At 37.9% G+C, this 14,591-nt stretch overlaps 1 pseudogene; it reads right to left on the bottom strand.

The window, feature by feature from the left end:
• Nucleotides 1-4,238, bottom strand: part of LOC149152708 (uncharacterized) — a 36,906-nt pseudogene extending 32,668 nt beyond the window's left edge.
• Between the last annotated feature and the right edge of the window lie 10,353 nt (nt 4,239-14,591).

Raw genomic sequence — 14,591 nt, 5'->3', positions numbered from 1 at the left:
TGAAAAAGGCTTCCGGATGAAGAAGTTATGGCTTTTTTTAAAAAAATTGTTGACGATGCCGGCAAAGTGCGCGAATGTGCGGGAATGAAAAAATCCGCCCCCACAAAATGGAGACTTGAACCCAAGACCTCTACTCTCTTAAAATAGCTTTGAACCAATTGATCTATACAAAAAATTTGAGAGAGAGAGAGAGAGAGAGAGAGAGAGAGAGAGAGAGGGGGGGGGGGCCTTGATTTGCGTGCTTGCCTTGAGAAAGCTCTTTTTCCCTACAAAACACAAAACACAAAACCCAACACGAATATGCAAAGAAAAACGAACCTTGCGGCTCGAAGTTAGCTTTAGCCGAAAAACTAGAAATTTTAAAAAAAAAATTCAAAGTTAGCTTTAGCCGAAAAACTAAATATTTTTCTCAATGTTTCTGATTTTCCGAGATCACACTAAGGTGCAGGGAAAAGAGCATACGCATGAGAAAAATCCTTCCTTTCTGTTTCTGATTTGCCCAGATCGCACAGAGTCGCAGGGCAAAGAGCATACGCAGAAATGAAAGGTATAGATCCGGTTAAAAAAAAGGCTAAATAAACCGAAACCGAAATAAGCAGAGAGAAAATAACAGTAAACTGCAAAAAACACTGTATACCTCCCGATCTGAAAAATGACGCAGCTAGGGCTACCGGAAACCTTTTCGCATGAAACGAAAGGGGTTCCTCACTGAAACAGATGCTCCGAACGCAACAGAGCAGTCCTCTCGGCCCGAAAGCAGTCAGAAACAGCAGATCTAGGAAACAACAGCCGCATGCAGTTCTACCGGCTTCAGATTTGGATCACCAACGGACGCGGCCCTCAAATAGCTCTGATACCATGTTGGAATTTACAGGGTAAGTTCCTCAGAAAGAATACCAAAAGGACACCGCTCACAACCAGATCTCAAATCAATACACCAGTATTTTTGACGTGGTTAAAACCCTCAGAGTGCAAGGAGGGAAACAGTCCACGGCCTGTCCCAACGTGGGTACTACAGGCAATTTATTAATCAAAGAATGAAAATTTACATAAGCTTCTCTCATGCACGGATTACCCGAACAATGACCCTCCATGCGCTTTAAATAGAACTCATGGACCAATCGGGTGTCAAGCCACGGATCAAGTGTCGATAATACCGAGGTGAGAGTGAACCGTCGGATCACTACATATCGTGACCGTCGGATTGTAAGTTACAATATGTACAACGGTAAAGAAACACACTTTACCTAACTCTATACCTAACTCTAAACTAGACCAAGTTGAACTTAACTATATCCTATGTGTCGGAATATCCTAACACAATCATTAAGGCCTAAGAAATTTAAACAACATAAATTTTCAAAAACTGGTCGTCTGCTAGGCCATCAAAACTATTTCTCCTCCTCTCGGCCGATTCATCATAGATCTGCAAACTTGGATTTATTTGATCCTCTACCTCAAACAGTTTGGAGCATTTGACCTTAATAGGTAGATATGGATCAAATTTCATCCCCTCTCTGTATGCTCTCCTCCTTGGATGTTCTTCATGGGAGATTTTGTACACCTGCTGGATAACCCTGGTTACTGTGTACTTCTTTGTGTCCTCTGTGGCTTGCACAATTAGTATGAATGGCAAACCAATGTATTCTTGTGTGGAAGACACACAGACTTCATCTGCTCCTGCTTCCTCCTTAGAACAGTCCACATCCAAGGAGGAGTCCCAAGACTGTGCACCCTCTTCCTCTGTCATCTGGCAAGCTGCCTTTTCAACCTATGTGGAGGCTACCTGAGTAGGTTTTAGAATATCAAGACAGAGGTGATCAGTATCAGCCTTGAGAATAGAGCAATTACCTGCCTCAGTGCCTATTGGGCTGTGAGGGATTCTCTTTTGAGCAGACAGAGGGACAAAAGATGATGGGGAGCTTTCCTCCCCCTTTTTGATCATTGTGTTGGGGATAATAGTAGGCTGGCCAATCTGCAGTTCTGCATAGTCATTAGAAGATGTGCTGGCCTTAGGCTCGGATTCTTGGAGGATGGTAGGACCAGCTACTAGCTGCTTCTGTTGACCAGATTTTTGTTCTACATTTACAACAAACTCATGAGCAGTGCCTTCAGATAACGACTTTTCATAGGCAACTCTGGTTAGGAAAGGGGCATTGCCCTTATCTTCCAAACCATGGACCTCCTCCTCTTCTTCATATTGCTCCTCTTCCATGACTATACTATGAAAAAGGGTCTTCACCCTTTGGTCTTCATTTGTATCTCTGCTTCTTTGCAGAATCTATAACTGCTCCACTCCTGAATGCTGCTCAACTCTTAACTTGGAAACTTCAAAGGCCACAGACTCAATCATTCTGTCCATTTCGTCAATCTTATGATATGAGGATGATGAGAGCCCATCCCTCTGTAAGTTCCCAAACTCAGTATGAACATAGAACAGATCTTCCTTATCCCCCCCAATGCTTTAGGAACACATCATCTAAAGCCTCAATGTCTGTTATGGACCTAGGGGCTAATTTACTGAACCATTTTCTAGCTTCTCCCTCTAGGCTTTGGAAAAAAACCCTCATCCACACATCCTCTTCATAGATATCCAGGTTATCAGCATAGCTATAAAAGGCCTCAAGGTGATCTTCAGCTGTTACTCCTTCTATACCAGTAAACTTAGGCATATATTCTTGATAATCTCCTGCAGGCATGGCACTCAAAGGGATAGGCAAGACCAAGGGTCCATACCTAGCAGCAACGATTCTTTCTATCTTTGTAAGAGCTTGTTGGCCTGCCATGAGTGAGGTAGGTGAAAGGATACTGGTAGACTGAGCGGTATGGGTCAATGAAAAGGATGACAGAGACAAAAGAACATGATGGACAGCATGGATGCTTCTTTGGACTGAGATCCGAAAGGGAAATGAATGACTAAGGAGCTTTATGAATCTCTGAAGGTGACTTTCACTAGCAGAGATACATGGGAATTTTAAGGCTTACCTGATCCTGATGCTCCTTTCTGCAAAATTTTCTTCTGCTTAACGATATTCTCAGGGTTAGGCATTGGTTCAACTAGTGATGTCTGAGGATTTCTTCGAGCATGTCTCACAATCTGAGCCAGGACTGCAATGTGGAGTCGCTAAAGGATGGTCTCCCTCCAGTGGAGTCACCAGATAGATGATTACAACCAAAAATGTTCCATGCCTTGTCTATCATCAAAACCTAGAACTGTGTTGTCTCCCAGGGAAGATGAGCTTCAATATCCTCTCCCCAGCAACGGCGCCAATTAATGTTATCACCCCAAGAAACTTTCCTAGGTTGTATCTCGGAGATGCTCGGGAACATTACAAACTCAACAAAATGTTGGAAATGGATGAATGGAAGGAATGATGCATATTCAAGCCAGATAACCACTTCTACTATGCTTAATCCCAGACATGGGTGAACACCCCCAGACTACAAGGCTTTAGACCACCAATTACTCACAGTTTGAGGATTAAGTGAACATGGAGAATATTGAACACACCAGCAGATGCACAAGACCGATGGCCGGCTGCAACCAGTAAAGAGGTCCGTAATTCTATTTCCTAATGCACAGACAAGATGACGGCTCTCTGGCACTAAGTAAACAGAAACCTTCATAGCATATTCAATGATACATACTAGATTTTAACATAAAGGTGGGATGACAGCCCCTCTAATGCTAAACATCAAGAGCACATGAAAAATACATAATAGGCATAGCCTAGAACAAAGTAGAAATGGAAAGTGAGCAATTAACAGCAAAAGAAGCTTGTATTAGCTGAAAATCAAGACCAGACGCTGCAGGTATCACAGTAGTTACGGTCTCCAGAAGTTGAACCTTACATCAAAACTACAACCATCAACCCCCATTACATCTCTTTGCTAGGTATATATAGAGTTTTATTACAAATATATTTTGCTATTCTGGACGTGGAGGGGTCATAATTGACCACCAACTGTTTTAATTGACTGATGGAATCTCTAGGTGCAGTCTGTTGTTTCAGTGAACAAAATTGATCTTTTTTGATACCCTGTTGTGCTTCACAAACCGATGGAGTGTTATATTGAAGGAGTTCCATAACTAATAAATGCCATAATCTGTTCGAGGCACGTCCTTCTCGTCCTTCAGCCATACTACTCTTGAATGTAGTAGTTGAAGTAGTAACTGCGTCGGGTACAGGTAGCTGGCCACCTTCGTCCTTTGGATGCTCGGGATAGGCTGTGGGCATGGACAAAATGGCGGAGGGACAGAGTGAATGGACGAATGAGGTAGACATTCAGATTGCACAGATCAACGGCGAAGATAGCGCGACAGGAGCTATCGGGATGGTGAGGCGAAGGACGATTGCAGGCTGTTGGATCCAGCAGACAAACAGTGGAGATCATTTTGCAAAGGGTATCGGGAGATACAAGAGCGGGGAGATCGCGGGTCGTTGGATCTTGGGCAGGGAGATCCAACGGTCGTTGGGCGGCTAACATGCACGGGCGATAACGCGGGGGGAAAGGTACAATGGGCTGTAAGCGGTATTCCCCACACCACTTATGAGGGAGGGCGGAATTCATACAACGGGCTTACGATCCAATAAAACTGTGACGCGTGGCGGATGCGACAGGTAGGAAACTGCTTTCCCCGCGAGTTAACGCATGGGTGGTTCACAGGTGTGGAGCGAGCGAATGCCGTCGGATCATGTGACGAACAGTCAGACGTCAGGGGAAACAAATGGATTTTAACAAGCGAGGAAAGCACGTAGACCATCGGATCATGCGGCTGGAACGATCAGACGGCGAGAAGAGGTAACGGGTTAACGATCAGGGAAGGTGGTGGGGACCGTTAAATCGAGATGATCAACGGCTGCGAACGAAGGATGACGATCAACACCAGAAGCGCAGGGTCGTATGGACAAGATCACATTATGGTTTGAGTTGCGCGCTCAGGGGATGGAGGGAATATAGGCTTATACCAGGCTTTGGAGGTGAAATGGAGTTAGTGGGGCATTGAGAGTGTACACAGGCGAAGGTAAACCAAGGACTGAGCCCACTGCTACTCTTCGAACATCAGCAACCTATAGCACAGCTAACAGGACTCAAAAAATAAATTGATATGAAAGTTAAGAAATTAAAAGCTATTGGTGATTCTAAAATAATTATTAAACAAGTTAATAAAGAAATTCATTGTGTTTCTAACCACTTGAAGAATTATTGACAATTGTCTTTGTATTTAATTAAAAATTTTGAGCACTTTCAAATAATTTTTTCACCTTGCTCACAAAATATAGATGTATCTTTGTTGGTAATTGTGGTGTCAAAATGATTCCTTGTGGAAAAAAATTGCCAAATAAATTCTTTGTAGAGATCCTCTTTTTCCTATTAGTGCCAGATAATATCACAAATCTCGGGGTCTTGGACATTGATTCTCAAATCATCAACTTCCTCACACTTGAGGATTCTTTTAGGGTTCCATTATTGATGAGAATCAACATGGTCTACTATTGAATGCAGATTCTTTAAATCAGAATAACCAAGAAAATATCATTCCAAAAGCAATATTACATCTAGAAAACCTTTTTTATTTTCAAGGAAGATTCAAATGAAGAACAAGTTGTAAGACTCATAGTTCTTTGATGAAATATGAAGTCATAAATTTGGGAACTGAGCAAAAACCACAGATTTTTAATCTAGGATTTGATTATTCTCCTTTTGAATGAGAGAAATTAACAAAATAAATAAATAATTTAAATACATATTTTCTTAGACATATGATGATATCAAATTTTATGATGCGAAAATTATTCAACATGTCATCGCTATAAAACCAAACTCCAAGCCAAATTAACAGAAACTTAGGAAAATATACCCCAAACTTGAACATAGATCAAGGAGTAGTTGAACAAACTATTAGATGCCAAAATTGTTTTTCCGATCATACATTCACAATGGGTAGCTAACCTTTTTATTGTTTGGAATAAAAATGGAGACATTAGGATTTGAATAGAATTCATAAATCTAAATAAAGCCTTAGAAAAGGATAACTACCCTATCCAATCTATGGAGAAAGTCCTGCAGTCAGTCGTCGAATCTAAGATGTTTTCCTTATTAGATGGTTTTTTGGGTCACAACCAAATACTAGTTTCACCTACCAATGAGGTTAAAGCTACTTTTAAAACAAAATGGGAAACATTTTCCTCTAATCAATGTCGGGCCTACTTTTCAAAGAGCCATCGATATTGATTTTAAAGGATTATCAATAATCAATGGTTTTTTACCTGGATAACATTACTATATATAGTAAGAATAGAGAAGATCACATCAAGCATTTAAGACAAATATTTCAAAGATGTGGGAAATATGGAATTCCTTTCAATCCTAAAAAAATTGTCTTTAATAATGGGTATAGTAGACCCCAATTTACTAAGGCTTTCCTCAAAGCTGAAAAAGGTCCTAAGGCTAATAAAGAAACCAAGGATCATTTTTTTGGGGTTCATCTCCCTTTTATCCAAGGAACTATGGACAATATTATGAGGATCCTAAAGAAGCATAAGTTTCCTTCAACCTTAGGCCTATAAATACCATCCGAAGCTCCCTAAGATTCGTTAAAGACCCTGTGGACCCAAAAATATGAATGGTATTTATGTTATCCCTTGCTCTTGTGGGACCCCCTACATTGGTGATATTGGTCGCTCGATTAATCGAAGGATTCGTGAGCATGCATCTGACATCAAGCATGGCAGGACATCTAGGAAAATCTAGGCATCACATCTGCATTGAGGAAGCCCATGTCATTGCCAAGGTTAGTCATTTCAGGGAGGCCTTAGAAATCGAAAAAAGGACCAATAATTTAAATAGAGATGATGGTTGGAATATTAACAGAAGTTGGGTCCCTGTCCTATCCTCCTAGTTTGTTTTTGTTTACAAAGTATTTCTTTTTTAAGGTTTGACATTTCTATTTATGAAATTTTTGTCTCTATATATGTATTTCAATTTAATGTCAATATTCTTTTGAACCATTTTCTCACCTTTAAAAAAAATTCCCTCCCTTTTGATTACTTTGTTTTAATTTTAGTCTCATTTAATTATTATTTTTGTAATAGGATCATGACTCATTAATTAGGTCTTGACTCCTCTTGATATATGTATATGTATATGTATATGTATATGTATATGTATATGTATATGTATATGTATATGTATATGTATATGTATATGTATATGTCTATATGTATATGTATATATATATATATGGATGGAACCAGTGACCAGACCGATACACCTAATAAACTGGGTTTCAAACCGGGACTAGTCAGGTCTAAATGAACCGGTCTTTAAAAAAAAACATGAAATAATTAGTTTTTAATAATAAAAAAACTATTTTTAAGATTTAAAACCATGATTCCAAACCAATATAGACAAAATATGCAAGTTTTTCTCATCTATATACCACGTAAAGGTGAATATATCAAAATGGCATCGAGTGGCAATGCATATCAGCAACAAAATACATAATCAATAAGGCTCTAAATGGCCTCTAGAGTCTGAAAACAATGCTATAAGATATGGCGTCACTAACCTACTAGAAGTCTACATATTAGTGATAAACAACATGATCACTCTTCATCATGATCAAACCCATCACCACTACTAGACAAGAGATCATCAACATGAGGTACATAAATAACATGCCTCAGAGTTTGAGGAATCCTAAACATCCTCTACAAATTTAGTAGTGGTAGCAAAAATAGACATCAAAACCTACAAATCCCTGATCAACATGGTCACTCATGAAACTCATCATTGATTCAACGCTACTAAAAATGGGATCATTAATAAGAGATACATAAACATCATCTAGCTCAAAGTCTTCAGACTTAGATTGCTCAACCTTATAACATGATAGAAATTGAAAAGGTTTAACATGCTTAACCAATGATTTTGGTTTGAGTGAAGGATTCATCTCCTCAACCTTATAATGTGGTAGAAAAATATTAGCATGCCTAACTAGTTTTTTTCCTTTGAGTGAAGGGTGCATTCTTGTTAAGGCCATGGTAGAGGAGTTCAACAATAAATACCACCAACATCAACAAAGTTCAACAATCAATGCTGCCAACGTCAAGGTTCTTGAAGGGCTTCATGCTCTTGATAAAATTCCAATCTCATACCCTCACGCATGATAGAATCAAATGGAAACATTGCGAACCCCCAAACCATGAAATCTTGAAAACCATTAAGTCTGCTGAATTTTATGTGAAATCTAAAATTCTAGTTTCTCCATATGAAATCCAATGAGGTCGAAACCACTCTCAAACATCCTGAGTCATTTCACTGTAATGTTAAAAATTTAAGTAAAAGGATGAAAATGAAAATTAAAGGAAATGATTCTTAAACATTACCATTAATTGCCAACATTGTTAAGGTTGATATGTGTTAAGAAAATGAGAGGGTAGGCATGTTTTTCTTGGAGGTACTATTTTTGGAGGAAAACAAGCCCAAATTCCCCTCAAAACAGCTTCAAAACTCACAAAAATGCATTTTGTGGGGTTTATAGCTGCCCTGGCAATAAACCAACCAGTTTATGATGGAACTGGTCAGTTTGACCATAAACCGACCGGTTTGGTCCGGTTTTTATAAAATTTGGGTGAAATGGACCCTTCAACCAGGTTTTTTGGTCGGTTTGACCCAGTTGCCCAATGAACCAGCCGGTTTGACCAGTTTTTGGTTCAAGCCGACTGATTTTTAAAACTATGATATATATATATATATATATATCTTAAACTAGCCATTATAGGAATATTATTTGACCTTAATTTTCATTATTAAAATATTAATTTTCATAAACTAGCCGCTATAAAATAATAATAATAATAATAACAATAAAATAAAAATAAAAATAATTTTACCCTCCCTTTTGATTGCCTTGTTTTAATTTTAGTCTCCTTTAATTTTTTTTTTTTGTTATAGAATCTTGACTCATTAATTAGGTCTTGACTCCTATTTTTTATTTTATTTTATTTTTTTATTTATTTTTATTTTTTTACTTTGTTCTGTGTGTTTGGTTGACTTGGATTGTTTGTTTCTTATTAATGTTTATGTTTTTCGATCTTTCTTAATTAATATTATTATTTTTATTTTTATTTTTATTTTTATTTTTATTTTTATTTTTATTTTTATTTTTATTTTTTATCTTAATTATTTTTTTTCCCATAAGGAAAAATTGTAATTTTATTAATGATAACAAAATTACATTTTGTAGATGTTGAGGCGCATATGCATAAAGCAGATCAAAATACTGTTGTCAAAAGAAAAACCAGAAAAAAATAATGTACAAATGGGGAGGAAATCATGCTTTTCTCCCTTTTTTCTTCTCAACCTTTCTCCATTCCCCTTGAGTCGGTGAGGATGAGTAAAGTATGAGAGAAATTTTTTATCTTAATTATTATTATAAATTATAATATTATTATTCTTAAAATAGGCGTTATAGGAATATTATTTGATCTTAATAATCATTCTTAAAATATTAATTTTCATAAACTAGTAATTATATGATCTTTTGCTCTCTACATCGCCCTCTATTTAAGCCTATGCCATGATCTACATCTTCATCTAGTCTTGATGATGAACCACGCTAGCTGGTTCGAAACACATCGGCAAAATTTTCTCCTATGTGATTTCTACCAAAAAGACTCTTCTTAAGATTGTCTTTGTTGTAACTAAAGCAAGGCTTTGAGGCATTAAAGGATGGTATAATAATTTATCCTAATCATGTTGAATCAATTTTGTAAGTTTATTTACCTTGTAATAAGAAATCAATGCAGTGATTTTTAGGAAACATTAATTTTGTAAGGAGATTTGTTCCTAGCTTTGTTGAAATTGTTAAACCAATGCATGGCATATAAAAAAGGATTGTATGTTTAAATAGAGTGATAAACAAAAGGATGCCTTCAAAACCGTTAAATAAGAAATGACTGAAATGCCTTATTTAATTAGTCATAATTTTGATAAAGAGTTTATTTTGTACACTTTTGATTCTGACTCTTCTTATGTAGTTATCTTAGCTTAGAAGAATGTAGAAAATGTGGAGGTTCCAACATCTTTTATGAGTTCATGTTTGCTTGGAGCAGAGTTAAAATATCCTTACATTTATAAACATGCATTTTATGTGTATTAGGTATTAAATCATTTTTGTCCTTATCTCTTGAAAGCTCAGTAAAAAATTGTTGTCCCTCATCTTGCTATCAAAAATATTTTGGTACATAAAGCCCTGGGAGAGAAGCGAGCAAACTGGATAACCACGCGTTAGGAATATGACCTAAATATAAAACCTTCAAAAATTGTTCATGGACAAGGATTATGTAAGTTTTCAATAGAATCTCAAAGCTCTCAAAGTGATCAACAAGAAGTTTGGTATAAAGAATATAAGGTGAGTCTTCAAGAAGCTCTTTATGTTACCGTACCAACCGATACCTAGTATTATCACATTAAATTTCTTCTTTTTAATGGAAGTAATCCTAATTACATGGCCCCAAAGAAGAAAATAGATTTAAGAATAAATATGTTTGATATCAACTAATTGATGGAGTGCTTTTTAGGAAAAACTATGATAATGTACTATTGAGATGTCTTAAGAAGTCTGATGCAGAGAAGGTTCTAGCTAAAATGCATGATGGTCCAACTAGAGGTCATTTCGGGGTAGATAATACTACACATAATATCTTACGAGATGGGTATTGTTGGCCTTCACTTTTCAAATATTCTTCTTCATGTGCTAGAAATCGCAAGCTATGCCATACATCTTTTGGGAAAGAAAGAAGACTTGCCTTTCATTTACAACATGTTGAAGTAGAAGGTCCCTTTGAGCGATGGGGATTAGACATCATTGACATAATCACTCCAAATTCTTCTCAACAACATAAATACATTCTCACTACAACATATTACTTCACCAGATGGATAGAGGTCATCCCACTAAAAGGATTAATGATGATTAGTTGATATATTTCCTAGAAGGAATATTATTTCCAATTTTGGTGTTTCAATATCACTTGTTTTTTATAATGCATCCTATTTTTAGTCTCTAAATTTAGTTGAATATGTATGCTTTGGATAAAGGTAGCACTATTAAATATTCCACAAATTAGTATTCTTGGGGAAATTATTTAGTAGAGTCAACCAACAAAAACCTTATATGTATCCTTAAAAAGACATTGCTTGATCGCCAAAAGAATTAGCATAAACAATTACCCAATCCACTTTGGGCAAACCGAGTGACACCTGAGAAGTCATTAGGTAACTCTCCTTCCTTCTTTATGGTAAGGAATCCATCTTTCCTTCCAATTATTTCCTCCAATTTATGCAATTAGCCCAATCAGTTAACAAGGAACTAATTAGAGATATTGAAGAAAGAATCCATACCTTGTTGAAATTAGAGAAGGAGAGGGGAAAAAATGAAGCTAAATTCCATGCCCATCAACAAGCTATCAAACATTGAAAGAAAGGTGTGGGAGTCAAGTTGTGGACTTGTCCTAGGGTTCTGCTTTGAACGCTACCATGGTAGTGTCAAGAGGGGGTCTAGACGCCCCCTCCTTCCATGAATTCATCACTAGAAAAGGTAAGGAGCCAGAGTTATCCTTCTTTACCAAACTGACCACTTACAATGCCTTCAAGAAGCCCACTACCAATCGCTCACGAGAGGCAGGGGCAGGGAAAAGCACTGATAAACGATCCAACTCTCGACCTGCAAGCTCGAGTGGTAAAGTTCAAATTCTGCTGCAAATTGTCAATCCTTGCAAGCCCAAAACTAAGAAGATATCAACCCTAGAGATTGAGGACCTGGATGTTGCAGCTTATTAGGATTACATGCAGGAGCATGCACTCATTTTTAAATTCATGGGCTTCTGGCCCATAGAAAAAACCCTCAACTGGTGGATCCAAACGAAATGGCACCCAAAAGGAGAGATTAGGCTCCAACTAGGCTTGAAAGGGTTCTTCATATTGATTTTCGATCTAATAGAGGAAAAGGATCATATCTTTGAGGGAGGCCCCTACTTTTTCAATTCGGTCAGTCTTTAAATGCGATATTGGAAAGAGAATTTCAACCCTGAGAAGGACGATTTCACAAGGGTCCTTCTATGGGTTTGGTTATACTCCCTTCCCATGGACTACTGGTATCCTTCTATCCTTAAAGGCATTGGAGATAAAATAGGAGAATACAAAAAAATGTTTGAAGGAACTCAAGCAAGGCACTACGTATCATATGCTTGCATCTGTGTCTACTTAGATGTATCAGGAGCTCTCTCAGAAGCCATCAAACTAGTTTTCATGGATAAAGTGTGGCTCCAGAGTATAGACAATGAGCACATACCCTTCAAATTCCAGAAATGTCATAAACACAGTGATGAGCCCCAAAAATGGGTAACTTATTGGGCTCATTTTGCCTATTGTTCTCCATTAATCCACCATTATTCATAGTTTATGTATGCTTTTGAAGTATGTTTATGTTAATTGAATGAATGAGAATAGTCACTTGACCATGAAGGCTAATACGTGTTTGTTGCAGATTTTTGGACAACTTGTGGACCAAGATCAAGCATTTATGGGCCATTTGACAGCCAAATACAAGGGGAAAAGGCTGAGGATTCGTAGGAAGGGTGTCTCCTGCACTAAATGACCCCTTCCTCGAGTTCTCCACCATCAGCTCGGAGTTCAGCAGCCCACCAAAGTTGATTTCCAAGGGCAGCCGAGTAGCTTTTGTGAAGTGGTTGAGTACTTGCAGTTTTGAGCAGCCAAGCCCCTTGAATTAAGGAGGACTACTGGAGGTCCTCATAGTGCATAAGTAGGAAGGCTTCTAGCCTTCATAGGTTACTTGTTGAACATTGGTATTTCGCAATATAGTGCTGCTTTGTTTCTCAACCCATTTTGGAGCTTCTGTTGTAACACATTTTGGACATGGTTGTTTTTTGAGTAATGGAAACCAGTTTTATGTTGCATCAGTTCTGAGCTTCTTTTTAGGAGCCTGTAGCTCTTGGGGTTGGGCCCAACCCAAGTGCCGGGACCTCCTCCGTGTACTGTTATATGTTTTTTTATTGTCTTCATCAAATAATTTCTGCTAGTAGATTAGAATCTTGCTTGGTTATCTAGGTCATTTTTTATGTTTGAAAGAGATTTTCGTGGTTCAAAGCGATTTGATAGGTTGACAACAGAAAATATCTTTGAAAAATGCCGTCAAGCAACCTTGGATCTCACCTCTCCCTGCTCGGGACCATGAGCTGAGACCCAAGTGTCCTTGCTGCCACAAAAACACTATTTTTGCTTCTTCATGCAATTGCTAGTGTTAGTTTCTCAGTTGCAAAAGTTGATACCAGATGTGATTACATGCTTAGATCTATTCTTGCTTGGTTTTCATAAGCTATTTTACATAATTTTCTATCAATGAATTTCTGTTCATCATGGGTGTTGGTTCCTAGGTCAAATTAGGTTAGCATAGCTAGATATTTGGTTTGCATGGTCTTTGTTTGGTCAGTTCAAGAAGTAGTGTGCAGAACACCTATGATACCTCCCTGCCTACCCTTCCACCATCAATGCAACCTATTCCATCCCCTAACTCATATTCTTGCCTTTCGTTTGCCACACTTTCTCACTTTTACCTAATTTCCATATTTTTGTGCAACATTGCTCTATCCATCCTTGAACAAATCCAGCCATCCTCATCACTTCTCAGCTTCATTTGCCAGGTTCTAAACCTCTTCACACCCTCATGCAACCTCCATCTCCACTTCTCCACCTTTCTTCCACCTTCAACCCTCCAAAATCTCCTTTTGGAACTGATGGAGGGAAATGTTCCCCTAGGGCTTTTTGGGTTGAAACCCTAGCAGACTGAAAGTTGTCTATTCAAAGAAGCACACATTCACACAGCCATTATGCTATTATAATAAAATTCTATTGTAAAGGGTACGTACCTTAGGTCCTACATTTGAGAAGGCCTTTAGGGTCCAAACCCTTCTTGGAGTTCCCTTCTTCTCCTTTGTCCTGCAAAACAACCAATTCAAAGAACACAGCAATATATGGACAAAAACTTATAAAGAAACCATATTCATGTTATAAATAAAGGTAGTTAGTTATGAAATCCAAATAACCATTTACATATGAATTCTAAACATGAATATCATTAACATAAAGAAGATTCATTTCGGGAACCAAGACATGTGTTTCTTTTATTATAAACAAATAAAGTACATAAAAAAGGAATATTTTTACCTGAATCACCTTCAGCAGGCTCCAAGCAAAGCTTCCTTCCGGATCTGTTCCAGCCTCAAGCCTTTAACAAACTCCTTCCATGACTCTCTCTATGATGTCATAAATGGTGGATGAACATCAACACACAAGGAAACAAAGGTTTCCTGGACAAATGGGGGAAGTGCAGAAGGCACAAGGGACTTCAGACTTGGTCAGGGGAAAAATCTCATCATAATAACCTTTCTCTCTCTTCTCTCCTCCCTTAGGCCTTCCCTTTGAGGTCTTTTTATACCTCTCCCAAAGTAGTTTTTAGTTGGGAGTTGGTTGGGAATAGTTGGGCAACGGGCACTAACAGGTGA

The sequence above is a fragment of the Pinus tabuliformis genome, chromosome 9 (assembly GCF_031772625.1).
Source record: "Pinus tabuliformis cultivar Carrire ecotype Pingquan chromosome 9, CPIR1, whole genome shotgun sequence".
NCBI lineage: Eukaryota > Viridiplantae > Streptophyta > Pinopsida > Pinales > Pinaceae > Pinus > Pinus tabuliformis.
This window is presented reverse-complemented; position numbering and strand designations above follow the sequence as displayed.